Source organism: Quercus suber, unplaced genomic scaffold (assembly GCF_002906115.3).
Source record: "Quercus suber isolate HL8 unplaced genomic scaffold, Cork oak 2.0 scaffold_805, whole genome shotgun sequence".
Classification (NCBI taxonomy): domain Eukaryota; kingdom Viridiplantae; phylum Streptophyta; class Magnoliopsida; order Fagales; family Fagaceae; genus Quercus; species Quercus suber.
The window spans coordinates 105,910-115,029 of record NW_027070240.1 but is presented as its reverse complement, the minus strand read 5'-3'; positions in this window follow the sequence as shown (position 1 = coordinate 115,029).

Below are 9,120 nucleotides of genomic sequence, written 5' to 3'. Positions count from 1 at the left end.
GTAGATTGAAGATTATATGTATGGGAAGAAATTACATTTTCTTCTTTTGGGGAAGAAACCAGATAGTATGGAAGAAGGGGAATGGAGTCTTCTTGATAGACAAGTGCTAGGAGTTATATGATTAACTTTGACAAGACAATTGCACACGATGTTGTGAAAGAGAAGACCACAATGGATCTGATGAAGGCTTTAATGTTCAAGGTGTTGCAAGTTAAAATACAAAAAAAAAAAAAAAAAAAAAGCTGCAGATTCAGGAAATTCAAAACATGCCAAGTTCAACCGATCGAGAAGAAGGCTCAACTGATCGAGATGCGTTTCTACAGATTTTAATTTTGGCCAACAACTCATTAAGCCCATTAAGTAATTAGGGTTTCAGATCTAATTCTCTTAGTATTTAAAAAAAACCCAAGGTTCGTTTTGTTATGATTTTGGAGATGCTCTTTTGAGATCTAAAAGGTATTGTGATTTTCCTTTCAAAGTCACTATCGAAATTCCATCTACACATTATTAGAACTGATAGATTTAAAGTTGTTGCTACAGGATCAACTACTGTTGATGATCTAAAGCTTTGAGTGGGATCCCAAAGTCATAAATGTGGATATTTGTGTTCAACAAATTCAGATAGAAGAGTCCATTAATTCAGAGCTACACTTGGTCATGTGAGTAAGTACTACAAGAGGTAGCTTTAGATTTTAGGAAGAAAATTTATTGTAAAACTTTCATTCTATCATAGTGAATTTGTTGCCTTGATGATAGATTATGTTAAATTCTTCCTAAGTTTTTTTATCTTGAAACTGTTGATTTCATTGGTTTTCCTGGGTCATCATATCGCTGTCTTCTTTACTTTTCTGCACTTAGTGATATGATTATTTGTGTTTAACCTAAATCTAAATAATAAACTTAAGTATCAACTTGGTTAATTAATTAAATTAAACACTCTGAGTATACAAGGGTTTAAACTAACAAACAATTCATGTGGCTTGACTTTTGTACGTCCTTTCATAAATGTTACTAGGCTTTTGTACATAATTATAGAGAAAAAAAAAATCACCTCAATTCTTCTCTTTTTGGAAAGCTTCTCCAACAAGCTCAATCAACTTTGCTGACTTCTTGGCAATTTTTTAAACTAGCTCATTTAGTGAGCTAGGCAAAAGAGTGGGCTAGACCAATGTGGTGCAATGCACCCAACAATGACCGCATGAGCTAGACCACCTGGCTTGCTTCAAAATTGTATATGTCCGGTGTGGTGCTGAATTACAAGTAAATTAGCACATATTAAATATACACGTAGGACTAAAGTCCTACGTTGAATAAGAATGACAAGAGATAATTGTTAATGTAATATAGCTAGATCCGAACTTATAGACTAAGCCTTTTGCACATGGAATTAAGCAACACAAAAACAGGACTTAACAGTTTTAATGATCCATTTGGAGTTGCAACATTGATTAGTGAAGTAAATAACAATATAATACATTATAGAATGCAGACTTCTCTAGGTGGACCTAGATTAATTAGATATTACTATTGGTTAGGGGCCACGTGCTAAGTGCATCAAAATTGTTGATTAACACTTCTATCTTTGGTTGCTTGCATGGATCCCTATGCATTTGCCACTAGCTAGCTATATTAATTCTAGGCAAACAAACTACCTTAAAAAAATGATATTTTTTTATAATTATTTTTGGCGAGGTTAGGATATAATGTATACATTCCAAACAAACGAAAGTACAAGTTCCCGTTTTACCTTTAATCAACGTGGTCATAAAGTTTGCCTAAATTCTAAAATGGCTTTATTTTCTATTTCTCAATCTAAGCTGCGTCTACTAAGTCCAGAATTAACTACAGGTACTGATGTGGTTTTTTCTATAGTTTTGCACTCAGTTATTCTGCTTATTGAATTGAAAAGCATTGAAAAAAGAAGAAGAAGAAGAAAAAAAAAAAAAAACTACATGTGTTAACATCATGAATTGAAAAGCATTGAAAAAAGAAGAAGAAGAAGAAAAAAAAAAAAAAACTACATGTGTTAACATCAAGATCAAGAAGTCTTAGTAAGAATGTCGCCATGCACGATGCTAAGTAATAGGTTTATTATTATATCTTTAAGTGTTTCTTAAGCTTCTAAGATGTTTCTTCGATATACCGGTCCTGGTATATCCTAGCTGTTTTAATAATTATAGTTATTTATACATTCGAGAGATCTAAGAATCTCTAAATGGGAATAGTATTTTGGAACTATTCCCACTTCCACTAGTGGAATGTAACAACCATACTATAAAAAGAGTGAAGGAGCTTTGTATAGTAAGTAATCCAGACATAAAGGACATACTGCTTTGGGTAAGATGTCCTTTCCTCTCTCTGCTTCATCTTCCTCTTCTTCTTCTTCTTCTTTTTCTTTTTCTTTTTTATTTTTTATTTTTTATTTTTTACACTTCCCACCTCAAATGATGACTATGGATGTTCTCTTGTTTAAAATCATTCTTTTACAAACAAACATAGAATTGGTTGAGGTTACTCTTAAGATACTTTTTCTGTTCAATATGCTTAGTTTAGAGTAACTGTGTGTTTGGATTGGAATGGAAAATTAAAAGTATTTTATTATTCAGCTTATTTTTACTACTATTTATGAGCCTTAATGCACTTTTTGGTACTATTCATGAGCCTTACTATACTATTTCAACTAACTTTTACTTTTATCTACAGTACTTACAGTAATAAATTTTTAATTTCAACAAAATAAGCGGTATCCAAACACACTCTAAATTACACTTTCTATCCTCTTTCTTTAGAAAATTTTCTCCATTTAGAATAGTTAAATGCACTCTGCATAAATATAAGCTTCATGTTTGATGCCTTGTCTTAAATTCTGTTTTTCTGCTTTTTAGCAAATTGAGGTGGGCCTTTGAACCTTCAATGGATCCTCACTTTGATTTTTGCAGTTACTATCTTAAAACTAGATGAACAACTTGTATATTTGTCTAGTCTTTCAATTTAAAGACGTCTATTAACCTGAAAATCTTATTATTGTTTGGCTCTAATGTTAAGAAATCAAGTTCCCTAAAACGAAATTTAATTAGGAAATTTTAGCTTCGCTAATGATTCATAATTGAAAATAAAAGAAAAGGGTTTCTTAAAAATATTACAAATGGCTTAATATTATTCTTTTGTTGCACTGGTAGGTGGTAGCATATATATATATAGAAGTTGAGTTACATGGATTCACGAGGAGCACTTAGACCAAAAAGAGTCTCCTTTGGAAATGAGCACCAATCACCATCTTACGCAGTGAGTCAAGCACAAATTGATTTGCATTAGAGTAATATATATATATATATATATGTTTGCTGAAGTGGAAGCAAAATATTAACAATTTTTTTTCTCTGTATAATATTTTCCTGTTGTCTATTGAAACATGGTTAGAAAGGGAAGTTGGAACCTTCGACAAGAGCACAAAAATGCGTAGTGACTAATGAAAAGCCATATTGGTCTTCTTTCGGCCATTCTTTGGAGATTCCACATAACCCTATCCCTCCCATGGAGTTCCTTTGTCGCTCATGGAGCCCATCCTCCTCTAACTTCCTGCAGATATTTTCATCAAGTGTGAGAAATCACGTCCATATGCTATCTACTTTTTAATCTTTTGTTAAGAGACTTGCAACTCAAATGACACCTCATGGTATTTTCAACCGAGATAGTTATAATTCAAATTCTTTTGTCTGTAATTATCAATGTATAAGAAAATATAGTCTTTTATGCTTTGAAAGTACGTTGAAATTATGTTGTGAAAAATATATTTTACTTACTTTATGATAAGGAAGAAAAGGAAACAGTAAGCACCTGGCCAGACGTGGCCGTGGGTTGAACATGCTATTATACTATATTACACACACACGCATATATATGTGTGTGTGTGTGTGTGTGTATACAGAGACAGAGAGAGAGAGAGAGAGAGAGATGCTTGTTCTAATAAGGGGTTATATATTTTTTTGTTCTGCAGAATCTGTTAATGCATTCACACGAGAACTGTAGTTTAGGAGAGCATGAGGTGAAGTTACATGATAATCTTACCTCAGGTGAGCATGAAGAAGAAAAGATGGAGGAAACCAAAGGGCATGCAACCCTAAGCAATAGAAGTCTTAGTTCCAGCAAGGTGGATAACATCTGGGTAAGAAAAAGTGAATGTGATTGGAGTCACAGTAAGAAATAAAATTTTAAATTACTTTTTTATTTTGTGTTTGAATGCTTACACATCATAATTAATAGGTATATGGTTCTACCTATTTCTTCAGAACTAGCATTCAAGTCTGTTCCCTATAAAAATAAAAAGCATCGAAGTCTGTTAATCTTTGCCATCTCTTTTGTCATGCACAAGTTCATTAGATTTATAAGAGTTTAACAACGATTGAACCTCCAGAGCTAGGCAATTAGTTTATATTATGAGCTTGCTGACTGAATGTGTTTTTCTTTTTTCTTTTTTCTTTTTTAACAATAGTAATTTGGTTGGTTTTAGGGATTATGGACCACGTATCAACTTGTTCCAATCCTTGTTTATCACGTGGTGTTTTGTATCATAGGGATATGCAACACTCCACTCCTCCCTTGTGGGGTCTTCCTTTATGTGTTGTATATTCCCATGAATCCGTGATGCAAAATAAAAATTTGGAGCCAACAGTAGCCATGAAACCTAGAGATGTCAAGAACAAAGACAAGCTGTAATAAGCATGGTTATAATTATACATCAACCTAGACTAAGAGTCTCTCAACATATTTGTATGATTGTATCTTTGTGTGGTAGAAGTGTGGGCTCAAAACTAACACAATCACGAGTTGATGGCCTGGACCAGAGTAGAACTTTACTGTTTTGTCCACTTAAGCCTGCAATGCCTTTTGGCAAACATTTGTACTTATAAAAGACCTTGTAACATTTCTTGAACCTCTCCTTTAACAGAAATGGCTTACACTTGACAAGTCCGTTCAACCTGTTGTACAAACTCGCAAGTCCTTTATTACTAGCTTATTTAGACGGAGAGTAAAGACCAAAGAGGAAGATAGACTTCGTACCGCCAATGTTCATGCTGCTCTTTCTGTGACGCGCTTGGCTGCTGCAATTGCTGGCTTTGCTGCCAACAGCACCAAAGACAAAGAAGAAGCAAATAAAGATGTCAAGCATATTTCTAGTGAAGGCAAAGTAGACTGGGATCAGAATATGAGCAACATTGTTGCTTCAGCTGCAGCTCTAATAGCCACAATATGTGCTGAATCTGCAGAGTCAATAGGTGCAAACAGAGCTCATGTGGCTTCTGCCGTCAACTCAGGCCTTGCCACTCAAACCCCAGCTGACATGATGACACTAACAGCCACTGCTGCAACATGTGATGTATACTTACCCTAGTTTCATAATATCATTCTGATTATACAAAACAAAAATAATAAGTTTAACGACACAACATTTTTTATAATTTTTGGCATAATCTAATTGTGATTACACAACATTTTTTATAATTTTTGGCATAATCTAATTGTGATTAATGTTGTAGACCTACTGAAAGTGTTGTTGCTTGAATCACGACAATCCTGTCAGCATTTGTGGGAAAAAAAAAAAAAAATTCTATTAACCTGAAAATTTTATTATTGTTTGGCTCTAATGTTAAGAAATCAAGTTCCCTAAAACGAAATTTAATTAGGAAATTTTAGCTTCGCTAATGATTCATAATTGAAAATAAAAGAAAAGGGTTTCTTAAAAATATTACAAATGGCTTAATATTATTCTTTTGTTGCACTGGTAGGTGGTAGCATATATATATATAGAAGTTGAGTTACATGGATTCACGAGGAGCACTTAGACCAAAAAGAGTCTCCTTTGGAAATGAGCACCAATCACCATCTTACGCAGTGAGTCAAGCACAAATTGATTTGCATTAGAGTAATATATATATATATATATATGTTTGCTGAAGTGGAAGCAAAATATTAACAATTTTTTTTCTCTGTATAATATTTTCCTGTTGTCTATTGAAACATGGTTAGAAAGGGAAGTTGGAACCTTCGACAAGAGCACAAAAATGCGTAGTGACTAATGAAAAGCCATATTGGTCTTCTTTCGGCCATTCTTTGGAGATTCCACATAACCCTATCCCTCCCATGGAGTTCCTTTGTCGCTCATGGAGCCCATCCTCCTCTAACTTCCTGCAGATATTTTCATCAAGTGTGAGAAATCACGTCCATATGCTATCTACTTTTTAATCTTTTGTTAAGAGACTTGCAACTCAAATGACACCTCATGGTATTTTCAACCGAGATAGTTATAATTCAAATTCTTTTGTCTGTAATTATCAATGTATAAGAAAATATAGTCTTTTATGCTTTGAAAGTACGTTGAAATTATGTTGTGAAAAATATATTTTACTTACTTTATGATAAGGAAGAAAAGGAAACAGTAAGCACCTGGCCAGACGTGGCCGTGGGTTGAACATGCTATTATACTATATTACACACACACGCATATATATGTGTGTGTGTGTGTGTACACAGAGAGAGAGAGAGAGAGAGAGATGCTTGTTCTAATAAGGGGTTATATATTTTTTTGTTCTGCAGAATCTGTTAATGCATTCACACGAGAACTGTAGTTTAGGAGAGCATGAGGTGAAGTTACATGATAATCTTACCTCAGGTGAGCATGAAGAAGAAAAGATGGAGGAAACCAAAGGGCATGCAACCCTAAGCAATAGAAGTCTTAGTTCCAGCAAGGTGGATAACATCTGGGTAAGAAAAAGTGAATGTGATTGGAGTCACAGTAAGAAATAAAATTTTAAATTACTTTTTTATTTTGTGTTTGAATGCTTACACATCATAATTAATAGGTATATGGTTCTACCTATTTCTTCAGAACTAGCATTCAAGTCTGTTCCCTATAAAAATAAAAAGCATTGAAGTCTGTTAATCTTTGCCATCTCTTTTGTCATGCACAAGTTCATTAGATTTATAAGAGTTTAACAACGATTGAACCTCCAGAGCTAGGCAATTAGTTTATATTATGAGCTTGCTGACTGAATGTGTTTTTCTTTTTTCTTTTTTAACAATAGTAATTTGGTTGGTTTTAGGGATTATGGACCACGTATCAACTTGTTCCAATCCTTGTTTATCACGTGGTGTTTTGTATCATAGGGATATGCAACACTCCACTCCTCCCTTGTGGGGTCTTCCTTTATGTGTTGTATATTCCCATGAATCCGTGATGCAAAATAAAAATTTGGAGCCAACAGTAGCCATGAAACCTAGAGATGTCAAGAACAAAGACAAGCTGTAATAAGCATGGTTATAATTATACATCAACCTAGACTAAGAGTCTCTCAACATATTTGTATGATTGTATCTTTGTGTGGTAGAAGTGTGGGCTCAAAACTAACACAATCATGAGTTGATGGCCTGGACCAGAGTAGAACTTTACTGTTTTGTCCACTTAAGCCTGCAATGCCTTTTGGCAAACATTTGTACTTATAAAAGACCTTGTAACATTTCTTGAACCTCTCCTTTAACAGAAATGGCTTACACTTGACAAGTCCGTTCAACCTGTTGTACAAACTCGCAAGTCCTTTATTACTAGCTTATTTAGACGGAGAGTAAAGACCAAAGAGGAAGATAGACTTCGTACCGCCAATGTTCATGCTGCTCTTTCTGTGACGCGCTTGGCTGCTGCAATTGCTGGCTTTGCTGCCAACAGCACCAAAGACAAAGAAGAAGCAAATAAAGATGTCAAGCATATTTCTAGTGAAGGCAAAGTAGACTGGGATCAGAATATGAGCAACATTGTTGCTTCAGCTGCAGCTCTAATAGCCACAATATGTGCTGAATCTGCAGAGTCAATAGGTGCAAACAGAGCTCATGTGGCTTCTGCCGTCAACTCAGGCCTTGCCACTCAAACCCCAGCTGACATGATGACACTAACAGCCACTGCTGCAACATGTGATGTATACTTACCCTAGTTTCATAATATCATTCTGATTATACAAAACAAAAACAATAAGTTTAACGACACAACATTTTTTATAATTTTTGGCATAATCTAATTGTGATTAATGTTGTAGACCTACTGAAAGTGTTGTTGCTTGAACCACGACAATCCTGTCAGCATTTGTGGGAAAAAAAAAAAAAGGCGTGTCCCTAATATTACTTATTATTTGCCAAAGCACATACAGGATTAATAAGCTGACGAGTTGAAAATTTTTGTCCCAGGCATGAGAGGAGCTGCAATGCTCAAGTCAAGAGCTATGGAATATGACAATTTAGCAAGGAAACTACTTGAAGTCGAGGCTCAGCTGCCAGTAGTCACACCTTCTGGTAAATTTTCAGGCCCATGACTTCCATAATTTGTTATTCAAGTATATGAACATTTATGTATGTGACAGTAACACCTACACTCCTGTAGTTACAAAATGTTGAAAAACAATTTTTATGCATGCAACCAGGGCATAAAAGGCACAGGCGGATCTCCATCTATTCAAAGCATAAACAGCTTATTTTGAATCTTGAAAAGAAGTATCTGGGAGTTCTAACAACATCAAAGAAGTGTAAGATATATTCTTCTTTTCTAAACAGCTTACATGCTGTTTTTTTATTTATTAACACTCTGCTGGAATTGAAAGTATCATTTAACATATTCCAGACAAGATTATTCATGTGAAGGAGGAGGAAGCTCATGGAAACTTCTCCATCAACCTGAAAAGTAACTGTGGTGATATCAAGCTCTGGTTTGAAGACAAAAATCAATCATTACTCTGGATATCAGTGATTTCTAATCTCATACAGATGCACAACTCTTGTTGAAATATGTAAATTACTTAAGTTTTAACAATCAAATTCATTAGGTCATCTGGTAGTTTATCTCTATAATGATCTGCTTGATATTGACTGATAGAAAAAGTGTACAATTTGGCTGAAAGCTCTTTGACATTTGATGCAAACGACAAGGTTATGGGGGTTCTGTAAAGAAATGACTAATGATAAATATGTAAGTCACTAAGTTCTTCTATAAAGTCTCCATTAACTGATATCAGCTTATTGGTTCCTTTTTAGCTACCCAGTATAATAATGAGAATGGTAATTATACATTTGTATTAATTA